The sequence below is a fragment of the Corapipo altera genome, unplaced genomic scaffold (assembly GCF_003945725.1).
Source record: "Corapipo altera isolate COAL_440 unplaced genomic scaffold, ASM394572v1 57, whole genome shotgun sequence".
NCBI classification, from domain to species: Eukaryota; Metazoa; Chordata; class Aves; order Passeriformes; family Pipridae; genus Corapipo; species Corapipo altera.
Window position 1 is genome coordinate 4,094,926 of NW_020884905.1, and position 13,911 is coordinate 4,108,836.

Here is a 13,911-nt window from a genome sequence, read left to right on the forward strand (position 1 = left end):
AAGCCACGTGGTTCCAGTTTGACCCTGGTCATGGGGGGCCACTCTGGCAGAGCTGGGAGCAGAGGACAAGCAGCCCCCCAGGTCTCCATCCTGCATTGAAAGGTAAGTCTTGGCAGGCAGCATCCTTCTACCAGGTGAGGACAGTGCTTAAAATGCTGGAATTTGCCTAGAGAATGTTTTTCACACCAGCATTTAACCCAGAAGGGAAACACTGGAGCTAAGTGGGGAGAATGCTTTGCCTGTGCTAATGCACAGATTGAGTGTGGATACCCAGTGCAGCTGAAGCCCCTGTACTCTCGTGTAAGACAGAAAGAAAGCTGAATCTCTTTTCTAGCATCAAAGACATCAGAACAGAGTGTTACACATTTAACTGAAACACCTGGCTGAAGTGGCAGGACCAGGAATTGAAACATCCATGATATCTCTCTGCCTGTGACTGGCACCATGTTTTCATGCAGAGGTTTGGAATGTGTAAGTGCCCAAATGCAGAAGGGAATAAGCACATATGCATCAACAGGGAAAGAGAAAAGTCATGGTGGGGGAAGGAGATCTCAGGGAACAGGAGAAGCTGTGGCCAAGTCCCCATGACCAAAATGGATTGTTTTCACCAGAAACATTTGGAAATGGGTATCTTCTTCACACAGTTAGGGAAAGACTAAACCTGACCTTCTTTTCTTAACTGCAGACTGGTTCTCCACTGAGCCTACCTCATCCTGTGCCCTGGGTGACTGTGCTTTGTGGTTTGGTAGGGTGACATTTCTGTGGTTATTTGGGAAGAAACATATGTTCTGTTACATGGTAGGAGATCCAGTAACCAAATGGCAACCTAATTTCTGTCTATGGGTGAGATAAAACTGGATTCTGGCAGTTCTGACATATGAAAGGAAAGCATTTAGGAAAGAAGGCATTTTGTACCTTTTTTTGTTTTTTAAGTAAAATTCTTTTCTGACCTAATACTTGAAGCCTAAAATCATTGTGTCAGAGCCCCTTCTTTCCCTGTTTTGATGGTAAAATATAACATGTCCTTCCACACTTCATTAATTTGTGTTTTGTGTGCATCTAGCTAACTATGCAACCCCTAGGCTTTTGACTGTATGTTACACCATTTACTATTATAACAATTTAGCCAACAGCAAAAAAATCCTTGAAATGAGACCAAGCTACTTCTGAATATCTGCATCAGATATCTGAGTCTTGGCGCTAGCTCTGTAAAAGGTGGGGATTTAAAAATAACAAAACAAAACCCATGAAAATTATCCAATCCATGAAAAATATGCAGCCTCAGCAACATGGAATCACAGCAGGTACACTCTATCGGTGCAGAAGTGATTGCAAGCCCTGTCTTGGGGTGGACTCTAACAAAAGGGTTAATGCCTGGGAGGCACCCACGCACAGTAGCCCCTCGCCAAGGTCAATGGGAGCCCTGCCTGCTGAGCTCATGCAGGATCAAGCTCTGTTTTTCCATGATGTTTAACACAATCGGGTAATGTGATGGTTTCTTTGCACTCTGTAGCTCTAAAAATATTGCTTTTCTGCAAATGACCTCGTCTATTTCATTATGAAACATAAAATCATGGAGAAATTACTTATGCAATCTTTTCTATTCTTTTTTTGAGGGGAACAGGAAGAGGAAGATAGGAAATTGTTTTTAAATAATGCTTTGTACTTAAAAGCTAATCTGATATTGTGAGTTTACCCTTTTCTAAAGCTAGGCATATTCTCTAACATTTTGCAGTGGTAAATATGTAGACATACCACTTATCCAGTAACAAGCAAGCATATTTGCAGTAGATCGGAAAAAATAAAAACAAACTAATGTATATTTTTCAACTTCCTGGTGCTTTAACCTTTCTTAAGAAAAGACTCTGGGGACATAATTGAAGGAAAGTGTTTTTCTTTAGCAGATAGATTGCTTTCCTCAGATAATATTTTAGTTATGCCAATAAAATGAAGGGTACCCAGAAAACCATGAAACTGCCAGCAGTTGTTAGTGTATGACTATTACCAAGGCAGAAATGAGGCCAGAGCAGTGATAAATGTGCACATCTCTCCCTCCATCAGCTGAGGAATGACCTGGATACACTTTACATCTGAGCACCAAGTGGGCCAACATTTTTCACAGCAGCACTTAATAGTGGACATTAACTTAGCCCTCTCCAAAAGGGCTGACCCCGAGGCTACCCTCTGTGGTTCTCCAAACTGTAATCACTTCTGCAGTCTGTAATTTTATCAAATCGCATGCACCTTTTCCAGCCACTTATTGGCCAATTAAGTCAAGTTCTCACTGAGGGGGTCCAGCTGGCTTCAAGTTATCTTAGATGAATTGATTGAAGACATTCTGCAATCTATGAACCCAGTTTAATGATCTAGGTGATAATACTTGTAATTCTTCTCAGTCAAGGGAATTTGCTGCAGCTGTTGTCTGCAAATCCGTGTTCTGATACAGTGAAGTACCAGAAGAGCGTTAATCCGCCCTCGGAGTTTATAGTGATGGCTGCATTGTGAAATGGGAAATTTAACATTCACACAGCATTGCCAAGCAGAGACAATTTTTTTGTTGATGTGTTTTTTGTTTTATTCTATTGTGAGTGTTAAAGAGGTTACATGGAAGAATACATTATTGATAATACTTAAAATTGGAGACTGTACAGCAGTATGAAACAGCCTACTAAAATGTTGCATAAAATGTTTGAGCTAGAAAATGAGGTTTGCCTCAGAGCATGAACATACCATTTTTAAAATTCGGAGGTGGAGCAGAGCTCCAGAAATAAAGCCACGGGGCCAGATGAGCTCCCTAAGACATTCCAACTATCTGGAGTCAGTTTTGCTATTCCAGAGTTATGCTGGTATAAATGAGACAATAATCTGTCTCTTTTTTTAAAACTGATAAATCTTTTATAGAAGACATAAATAAATACAGGGAACAGGTGCTACTTTCAGCCGTACCAGAATAAATCAGGAGTAGCCTCACGCTTACATGGTGTACACTGATAAAGAATCTGCCTCTGAGACTAGAGTCCTTCCCTTCCCCAGATTTAGAGCCCTTGAAGTGCTAATGAAGGAGTGCCATATTTTGACACAGGCCTGGAGTGTATCTCCAAGACCTGCAGTTGCCTGCATGAGGACCTATGAAAACAAAGAAATAATCATATTTGCTTGCTTTGGTGGCATGTGCCTCTTTTCTGAGCCCCAGGAATGCTAATTCCTTCCCTATGAAACAAATAATGTAACTAACACTAGGTAATATTTCTCATGTTGAAAATTGAAAATACTTAGTAATGAAATATCCTATAGTGTGTCTGTGAAGTTTCTGTTTGTGGAAGGGGATGGCAGGGGTTTGATTTCCCTGCAAAAGCAGCAGCTGCTATATTAATTTATTTTGTGCTGCAGACACCCATTCGCTTCTCAGTCACAGGGAGTTCCCTCCCGCGTGGCGTGATTGAGCTCAGCTCTGCCAATGCCTGCCTTGCTGAGAGGCTCTGCTGTGTTCGAAGAGATTTTTTTTTTTTTTTAACCTGTAGCATGATGGGAAAAATCACTTTTTTATGGATACTTTTTCAGAGAGTTATGCAAGTTTCTGCCCCGATCCAGCTCTCCCTGTGCTTGCATCTGCTGAACCTGCCATCAGAGATCATGGCCAGAGGGTTGTGCTGGGTGAGCAAAGCCCTTCTCCCCACGACAGCCTCAGCCTACCCTTGTGTGAGGCCAAAGCCTGAGTTCAATGGGGCTTCTAATTTTTTTTGTGGACTTGGATCAAGCTGTGTTGCCAAACCCAAGTCTGTTAGTCAACTCACTATATGTATTTCAAGCATAAGTCTTTGGGGATTTGAAAAGTGTTGTAAAAATGATACAAAATGAGGATCTTCTCTTCAGATAATTTGGGTGGATGAAGAAGTCACAGACTGAAGAAATGGAGCTGCTTTGCCTACGTGTGCTGCTGTTGCACCTGAGGAAAACTGTGCTACCTCTAGCCTCAGTTTTCCAGTGGCAAGGCAGGGATCATGGCGCGAACTTCTGCGGAGCTACGGGTGGCTGCAAGCTCAGGACATTTGGTGTCAACATCAGTGTAGGTAGGTTGGACTGAAACCCTGTGGATTCACAGGCTGTAGTTGAGTTCCTGGGACCCCTACCTCTGGGGAAGATGGATGCATGGCAAGGATCCCCAGGCAGCCCTTGCCCATGGCCCTCTCCTCCCAGAGATGCTGTGGCCACCAATCCAGAGTAGGGATGTCTCCGTGCCATGGTCTGTGCTGGCAGGGTACAACAAATAGCTTTCCAGGGGATTTGGGGGGAAGGGGCTCAGATATGTGCTTTGCCATTTATGAAATTAGTGAGCTGTAATTTCATACATGTGTACAGTAGGAAATGTCTTTGATGCTAACCATAGAGAATAACTCTGAAATTAACTGCACCAAGGGCATGCTCCTGCCTGACTGGGTTGATATGCACAGAGCTGTGCCTTGGTGTCGAGTTGGCCATGCTTCAGTGGACGCACATTGTGCTTGCCCTGCTGTTGATGTTCAGAAGGGAGAATGGGGCCAGGGATCTCTCCCCGTAGCAGGGCTTAGATTAAAGTGTATATGACTAAGGAAGCTTGGTATGGCCACAGAGAACATCTTGTTCCCTATATTTAGCCATAGGCAATGTCAAGTACTATATGTTATGTGAGTGCTTTTCTCCAGTCCTGTAGGCCTTATTTTAGAGGTTGACTATGTGAGTCAAAGGGCTTAGTTTTAAAATAACAGTCCTAAAAAAATACTTGATTTTTCATCTTTGCCACCCAGAGCAGCAATACCCAAATTAGAGGGCTGCCTTGTCTGAGACAGAAAGCAAGATCTCTGCTCTTGGAGTCCTGCAGCATCTCCTGCCAGGGCCAGGCACTGTTGTGGCAGCAGCCCTGGTGCAGTGTTATATTTTCACCACAGATGTACTAAAAGGAGGGGTTAATTAGCATGGCTGCCTTTGAGCCTCTGCTTGAGACGGAAGAGAGAGTTTATTCAGTAACACTAGCCAGCTTCCAAACACTTTATGGATTTTGGCAAGAGGTATCACAGTCATAACATTTGAATATTAGCACTTTATAGCTCTGCCACACTAACAACTGCTAATTAGGCAGCTTGGACATTGCTGAGCACTGCCTTGAACCTTGTGTAATAATTTACACCTATGCACAGCCACAGCTCTAGTATAGGAACATTTTACACCCAGTTCACATGTACGGAGATGATTACCAGTGACAAAGCCAGGAGAAAGCCTGATATTAGATTCCTCTTGCGTTCCCCCTTCTCCTTTTCAGGACTTAATTTTCCTTTCCTGGAACACCCGGAGGTAGAGTGTGGGAAAATCCTGAGCTGCCGACTCATCCACCACAGCATCTTTGGACAACTTGCTGTGATAAGTCACAGAATGGAATATATTTCAGCAGAGCACAACCACTTTTAACTGGCCCAGGGAAGTCATCCTCCAAATAACCTCCCATAACTTTATCAAGATCTAGAGATGTGTTTTCTTCCCATGGCAATAGATCAGTATTTCTGTTGGTCAAGCAAAACAAAGTTAAAATGTTTGATATTTTATACTCGAGTGTTATTTTCTCCAGTTTTCATTGTGCTCTGCCTTTTGTGTACATGGGCTTAGGAAACCCCTGTCCATGATTTGGAGTGTTAAATTCTGTCGCCTCCCTCCTCCTTGCCCCATTCCTTTTATTAATACTAGGGTGATGATGTTGTCTGCTCCTCATACAGCTATCTGCAATTAACATACCAGCACTCTGATACTCTTCTGCAGCTGTGTTGTTTGAGGTGTGATAAATAAGTGGTGAGTGTGGGTCTCCTGTCCCAGAGGTGACTTGAGTCCCTGTTGCTTGCTGAGGCTGCTGTCCCTGCTGGTGTTAGCCATCAGCTGTGCCACACATCGAGAAACCTCTTCCTGATGTAAGTACTCTTGGCATCGCATTTCTAATGAGCATCATGTTTGTAGTGTCCCCACTATAGACCTTCTCCTGCTGAGGCAAGCTGATGTCTCATGGAAGAGCTCCTCCTCATTTACTCTTCTTCCCTGGCTCATAGGTAAATGCTGGGTTTTCTGAGCCTCCTTGCTCAGCTCCATACCAGGCTTGTTTCTGAGCTGGTGGGAGCCATTTCCTGGGCTGGGTTACTAGGAGCAGAAGTAATTTCCCTTGATCCTTGGGGAATGGGAGTACCCTGGAGAACTGGACAGTGGCTGCTCCCTGGTTTGCAGGGCAAAGGAAGTGGATTCACCAGAATTAAACATGTATATCTTCTTTTTAAATAATACCATTTTTTTAATTTCTTTTAAAATAAAGCAGCTGCGGCATTATATAAACAGATAAAAAATAAGGGTCAGTCTGATGGGTATTTCTCTGGGAAAAGTCCAAGATGCTTATCTCATTATTTTTTGGACTACTTTAAAATCAAAAATATGTCTTTCCCTTATGATAAACTGTCCTTGCTGCTGGTGGGAATAGACCTGGATTACATTTGTAATGATAGGTAGGAGAGTGTGAGTTTGTTTGTTTCTTTTTTTTGCTATTTCCTAATTATTTTTATATTACTAATTACTAAGATCCTGAGCCCTGGGTGCTTAATTCAATGTGTCTACAAATGGCCACAGAACAAAGCAGGACTGAATTTCTGGAGGGTTTAGACTTAGGTGCATAGCATGGCTTGGGAATTTGGGCTTTTTCTGACAGTCTGTGTTAAGTGTTGAAGCTCTTTAATATAAAAAACGTTAGCAATGAAAGCTTGCAATCAAATAAACAACAACAGGGCAAAACTGTATTTCACCCTCTGTAATTTGATCTGTAAGAAATGTAAATCACTCATCCAGAAGAGAGAGATTTTCAATTAGTCCTCTTTTCTTAAACATGCAAATCCCCCAGCCATGTTTAGCAGCACAGTTTTGCCCTAACTCTGCAGAGAATTCCCAAGCAACCTTTAATAGACGGCCATGCCTTCAGGCTTGTCCACTTATGTTTTTTCTCCTGCCTGGGCACAAGATAGATTATGCATATTATTATTCATAAGTGCCACCTATTGAAAGCATAACCACAGGCACGTTTGCAATGGGCTTGCCCCAGCTGTCCCCACTCATGTGAAACATTCCTGCTCTCAAATGGACCCCTCTAAACCTTCCCCTCAAAATCGGTGCTATTTTATTGCCAGACATCCTGGCATGGAGAAGGACTTGCAAAATGACCCATGGACTTTAAAGGCGGCTAAAATTGAGGGAACTATTCCTCATTTTCCTCCTGCAGAGGTTCTTCCAGCTGATGCTTTTGTTGCCTCTCCCTGACCCCTGAGGCTAGTGCTGCCTTGTAGGGCACTGGGGAGAAGACTCTAGCCCAAGGTGCCAGGAATCATGGAAGGCAGTGATATGATATAAAATATGTGTTCCTCATTAAATAATGGAATTTTTGTGACTGATACAAGAAACAATAAATAGTTAGTACAGAAGAACTGAGAAGTAAATAGGTGGGAGTCTCATGGACTGGATGTTATTTGATCATTCTTAGATAAAGGGTAAATATAACTGCTTTTCTGTTCACAGAATGCAGTTTTAGAATAAATATATATTTTTTTATTCTGCTGTTGCATATTACACCATTTTCCAGAGAATTTGAGTGTATTGATATAAAGAACAGGTTTTTCTCTTCCTCAGACATGCTAGATACAAGTAATTTTCAGTTTACCATAAAAATTATTTTCAAAAAATGTATAATTATTAATAAGGAATATCATTTAAATAAATGTTTTGAATGCTAGTGGCTAGAATTAAGCATAGCCCTATGTTTCTACAAAAGGTCAATTGTGATTCTAATTACTCTTATGTAAACTAGATAATGCTTGAACTGCAGTTATAATTAATATATATGCCTTATTGCCAACTTATTGCATTTTTGATCATTAGAATCTGGACAGTGTTATTATGTCTGGACAGTCTGAACAAACATGTAAATGGATGTGAAACTCTTTGGGCTAATTTTCTGTTACACCAGTTTTATGATGACATAACAGCATTAGCTCAAACTGCTCTGCATGGGGATAAATCTGTGGCATGAGAGTGGGGCAGTAGAATTGGGTGTTCAGTGATGGGAAGGACTGTGCCAGTAGAGCAGGATGGACGGCAAAGAGATGTAACGGGGCTAGAAATACAGTTGCAATGTCTTCCTTCCTTGGAAAAGTCTTGCTGATCTTCAGGGGGAACACAGCAGTCAGGAAATGTCTTCTAGGTGTTTTTCTTCTCTCTCCATGGAAAGGCATGGTGGGAAGTGCTTTTCCTGGCTGTGGATGGAGCTGAGCTGTGTGACAAGAGGTACAGCTGCTTCTTTATTCTGCAGAGGGCTCTAATTTTTGGCTTCCAGAGAGCAGTGAAGCCATTACGTGAGCATCATTACGTGTGCCCAAGCACAGCTCCACTGCACAGTGACAGTGGGCAGGACACTAGGCAGGAGCCCCACTGCTCGACTGCCCCTGTCTTCCCGCACTGCCCTGGAACCCATGGGCACAGTTACAGCTGCAGCCCAGTCCAAGTCTGCCCAGGGCATTTCTGTTCTTGGGTACCAACTAAAGAGTAGAGGCAGAATAAAAACTTTGTACCCTGACACACTTTTTCAGCATCCTTTCCCTTTCTTTTCCCTGTGGAGGATGCAGGATGCTGATCTCTGTCTCTGAGTAGGTCCTGAGCTGGGCTCTCTGTTGGCCTGTCCCTGTCCCACCCCCAGCACTGATTGGGATCCAGCCAGCGACTGGCAGACGCTGGCTATGATGGGCATGGGACTTGGACAAGGGATCCTCACACCACCCTGGAGATCAGGTACCTGCTGAAAAACCTACTGAAGGGTATTAAAGCCTGACACAGGTGTGTTTCCCCCCCATGCTGGGGGTGGCACTGGATGGAAAGGTTACCCTAGGGTGGAAGCAATGACAACTGAAGTACCCCTAAACTGGGAGAAGCCAGGGCCATGGAGGCAGTCTGGGCTCAGGCTGAGGGTTGGATATTGCATGCAGGTTTTCAGCATGCTCAATGGGGAATTTTTAAAATGGATGCAATTAAAGGTAAAATGTAAGGAGATGGTGCCAAAGATGCACATTTAACCTCCAGATAGCTGGTCTCTCTGTTGGAGGAGGCTTTGCCCATACTCCTAGCTGCCACTAAAGCTTGTGCAAAGTACGAGCATACCAGTTCCCACACAGACGTGGGACAATCCAGCATGTGCACAGGGCATCTGCACTGCTGGCCTTGGCAGAGGTGGGAAGGAAAGCTCAATACCTCCACTTGCAGCTGTGTGTTTGTGTAGTGGAGGTAAGCACAGGAAAAACAAATGTCTCAATTTCAAATACACTTGATGTGCCCCTCTCTCACCCCTGGGCTAGGGTTGCTTTGCCCTCCCTCTGCTCAGCTGAGCAGTGAAGGGACAATGGTGCTGCTCTGGGCTGGGGGGCTCCTGAGGGCCCAAGGAGACACTTTCTTCATGGGAGAAAGTGAGTGTTATGACTCCTTCTCTCACACTTTCTACCAGAGATGGGTTAAAAACTGAAGTCAGATCTCCAGAGCTGCCTGGGGAAATATTCTGGAACTGCACCTCTGTTACCTCTCTGACCAGAGGCAGGAGAGACACGTTCAGAGGTTTATGCAAACCTGTGAGAAACCCAATTCTTTGTTTTTAAAACCTTTCCAAGGCCCTCTTCAGCCCATGATGCTAGCCTTGGACACAAATGTCTTGGATGCCTGGATCTGCCTTGGAACATCCTCTGGGTGCTTTTAACATAAAAACTCCTGCCTCCGTGGCCCTGACCCTCCTTAACAGCCTTGCTGTCTCTCTCTACAGTGGCAACGCATCATCTCCTCTCAAATGTCACTGGAAAACATTGCTTAACCTCTGTGCATCTCCCTTCTTCCCTTCACCATTATTACCCTGTGCTGTGATTACGTTTATGGCTGTGGGAAGCGTTGGAGCATGGCTTTCCTGGGAGGCAGGGCGCGGGTGTCTGCTGCATGGGATAATGGGCTCCAGCTCTGGTCTGGGAAGTTGGTGCTGGGGTGAGAGGAGAGTGTGCATCGCTGCGCCTGCTCACTCCTTGACCCCTCTGCCGAGCCTGCTGACAAGGGACAGGGGTGCCAATTAGTGTCAGTCGCACGGGTAGCCAGTGATAGGGACACCTGTGCGCCCAGGCCACGCGGGCCAGCGCCTCACTGCCACCGCCTCAGCACAGCTGTCACATAGGGACAGCTCTGCCACGGCTGACCTGTACCCCTTCAGAGCCAGTGATTTAAGGGGTGAAAGATATAAGGTGCCATTACCCACTCCCAGCAGGGCACAGCAGCTGAAAGGGCTCTGGAGCCCACAGCTGCAGCATGGGGACTGGGTTTGTCCTGCTGCTGGGAAATGCTTGGTAAAGATGCAGTGCTTTATCACCCTCTGTGACACTATGTTACTTTACAGTGCTGTGGTTTACAGTATGTTTATAAGGCTAGATCAGTCTCCATCCATCTCCTTCCTTCTAACGTGCAATGGCTGCTCAGTGCTACATTTGTCTTTGTGTAGAAGAAGAGTGATAACTCTTCACTCAAGTAAAGATAAATATTGCAGAGAATCACCTGTCCTTTCTGGGTGTGTATCATGCAGTGTTTAGTGTGAGCAGACGAACTGTATACATGCTTGCAATGCACAAATGTTTTATATACGTGTGCAGGTGTGTGTCTAATATTGATGCCCCCAGATATGCACGAAGTTGCATGTATGGTGGGCAAGTGCTCACTGTGCACCTCTCTGTAGGAAAGCTGTATTCATATCTGTACACTCGCATGCATAAATAGTGTCAGGGAGAAAAAAAATCAAGTCACTATGGATAGCATCATGGAAAATTAGAGATGAAGCTGAGAATACACAGCATTAATAACCCAGGCTGTTATGTCACCAGTCAAGTAAGATGCCTTATGAAGAGGAAAAAAGAGCACATGGAAATCTTTAAGAAACGTACTCAAGTGTCATAGGCACCGGCACCCAGGAGCACGTGCATTTAAAAGGATGAGTGTGCGTGTGTTTGTGTGGGTGTGTTTTATGCATCTGAAAAGGCTCCCTGAGACAACTGAACACAAAGCCAGCACATGTTTGTGTTAGGTTGAGATGCTGGCATTAAGATGGTTATATGACTCTATTAGCAGGGTGTTATGGCTCCAATTTCACTTAACATCTGAGTTCACATTAAAATATGCCCTTGGCCTGACAAGGCATTATTAACTTGCATTTAAAAAAAATAAAATATTACATTTAAAAAAATTGAAAGCTGACAAATTTGATTTAAATGAATACTGAACTCCAGGCAAATGTGTTGCTTGAACTCTGCCTGCTGTACTGGAGCTGACAGGAAGCATTAAAGTAATCCTGAGTGGTCAATATGTGATTAAATATCACATGTCAAGCTTAGCAGGAATGTTCCTTCCAAGGAAAATTATATTGTTAAAAATAAGTGACAAAGTCTAAGCAGCTCCTTCAAATTCATAAAGATATGTGAAAGAATGGAAGCTTGTAAAAAACTAGGATGTCTGCAGGAGACAGAGAATATAGTCTCGTGCACAGAGCCATATAGAGCATCTACAGATAATCAGATAAAAATGATTACACATATTTGAAGCAATAAATTTTCTTTGCATTTGCCATAGAAAATAAAGAGAAGAGACATGCTACATTTTCACACCATGTTTTCATCTGAAAGCTTTTGCTGTCATGCTGTTCTGTCTAAATGGATTATTTATTTATAGACACTCAAGAATCTATATGTGTACATATACGCATAGACATATATACACATGCTAAAGCCATTGTCAGCAGTATTTAGAGTGAGAAAATTAGAGCTAAGTTAAATTTTAAAGGAAATAATTGTAACATTAATAATAAAATGTCCACTCTGCCCTGTCATTAGATATTTGAGAACACTAATGCTTCATGGCTATCATCTGTTACAGATTCCAGCTGGGAGAACATGCTTAAACATGACCAACTTCCATCATGTGTTTGATGAAAGACAGACATAGATGTCATTGCTCCCCACTTGCTTCAGCAGGATCAATCCAGGATTACCAGAGTGCAATAAGGGCAGTGTCCAGCAGTCTATTTAGATTAGGCATAGCAGTAAAATATCAGAATCTACAGCCTCAGATAAATGACTTGATATGCCTAGGTCAAGAGGTTACCAAAGCCAGGTGAGATCTGAGACCTATTTATCACTGCCTGAGCTCAAATTAAGTTTTAAATATTGTCAAAAATGAAAAACTGCTGCCAGATGGTGTCAAGTTAATTCATCTCACACTGTAGTCAGAAACTGTCCTTTAGTTCCATCATGGTGACTCCTATCCTGAATTAGAGGGGTGCCTGTCAGAGAACCTCCTTTAGCAAGGAAGTAGGGGCTCTGCTCAGCCCTTGCTTCCTGCTTACAAGATGGATTTGTTGCATTTCTGTGGCTTGTGGCTACAGGAGATCTCTACCACACACAAGGGTCTGAGACACAGACCTTCTTACAAAGCAGCAGATGTTAGGTGGTGAGATTTGAGGCCTCTTTAGCTCCTACTTGATTAAGAAACCTGCTATTCTACCCACCTGGCCCAGGGAATGGGATTTGTTGGTCTGTAGAAAGAGGCATTTGGAGATGAAGACTTTGACCCTAGTGTGTTAGTGCAAAGAACCATGGAGCTCTCCCACACATTGTACAGGGCTGGCACAATTGGCCTGCTCTTTTCCTCTGCTCCTGTTTCCATTTCAGGGCTGTTAGAAGCATGCCACCCTGCCTATCCTTGTCATCCCCTGGGCAAAGGTTGGGATATGTTTTAGTTTACGGTGTTCAAGGGAACACAAAATGACATCCATCAATTTTATGCTTCTTCTCTTTCCCTCGCCCATCTGTTCTTCTTCCCGAGCCCTGCCTTCAGCTCTGGCTTCAAGCATAGTGCTGGAGCCCTCCAGCAGCAGGGAGTCTCCCGAGGCAATGGGAAGAGGGTGTCCCTGGATCAGGGCTTCCTCCACTCTGATGTGCATTTATGCTGGCTGCCTTGGATCTCCCTGCAAGCTGGGTTACAGCCCCCAGCCCTTTGGTGTAGACAGGGAAGATGAGGACCCTGTGAACAAAGGTCCAACTGATGGGGTGAAGAGAAGCAGCAACCAGCAGCACAGGAGGCTTCTATGCCAGGCCTCTCCCCAGCAAACCTGGCCTGTTGGTGCCAAGGTGCCTGAGAACTCTGCTCTCTATGGCTATCATGTACTGCTCTGTGGGTTTTGGTGTGCCTGAGTAAGGGCACTGTATGTTTGGAGTGATCACTCACCACCAAGCCAAAGAACCTCAGATTCCCTTATCCCCAGAAGTCTTGTTGCCAACTCCATCTTTTCTCTGGTTGTATGAGTAGAGGAAAATACAGGACTTCTCTAAAGTCCACCAGAGCTAGAAGGGTCCTTTCGTAGAGACTATGGGAAGATAGTATCTTGTGGTAACAGTAAAATCAGAAGAGTGGAGCGAGAGATGCTCAGAGCTCTGCTGCGCCCTTTGCAAGGAGTGGTTTGAGCTGGAAACTGGTTGTGTGCTATTGCTGTAGCATTGTTAACAATGCAAGGGCACTTATTTGAACAGGGGAAGAAACCAAAGCCGAAGGATGGTTAATCTTTTCATGAGAAGGTGCATACTCTGCCTTTTCGGCCGGCTTGTTCCTGTGCTAGCACGGGAAGTGGTATTTCACTGGAGTAGGAGAAGGTAGTGCTGTTCTACTGCCTTGCATTACTGAAATGGGGTCAGAGCTTGACAGATGTATGTGTACCATGGTTTTACTATCTCCATACCTCCTCCCCATGTGGGAAAAATACCATTCTCATTTCCAGTATCCGATTTCCTGTGGGGTGCAGGA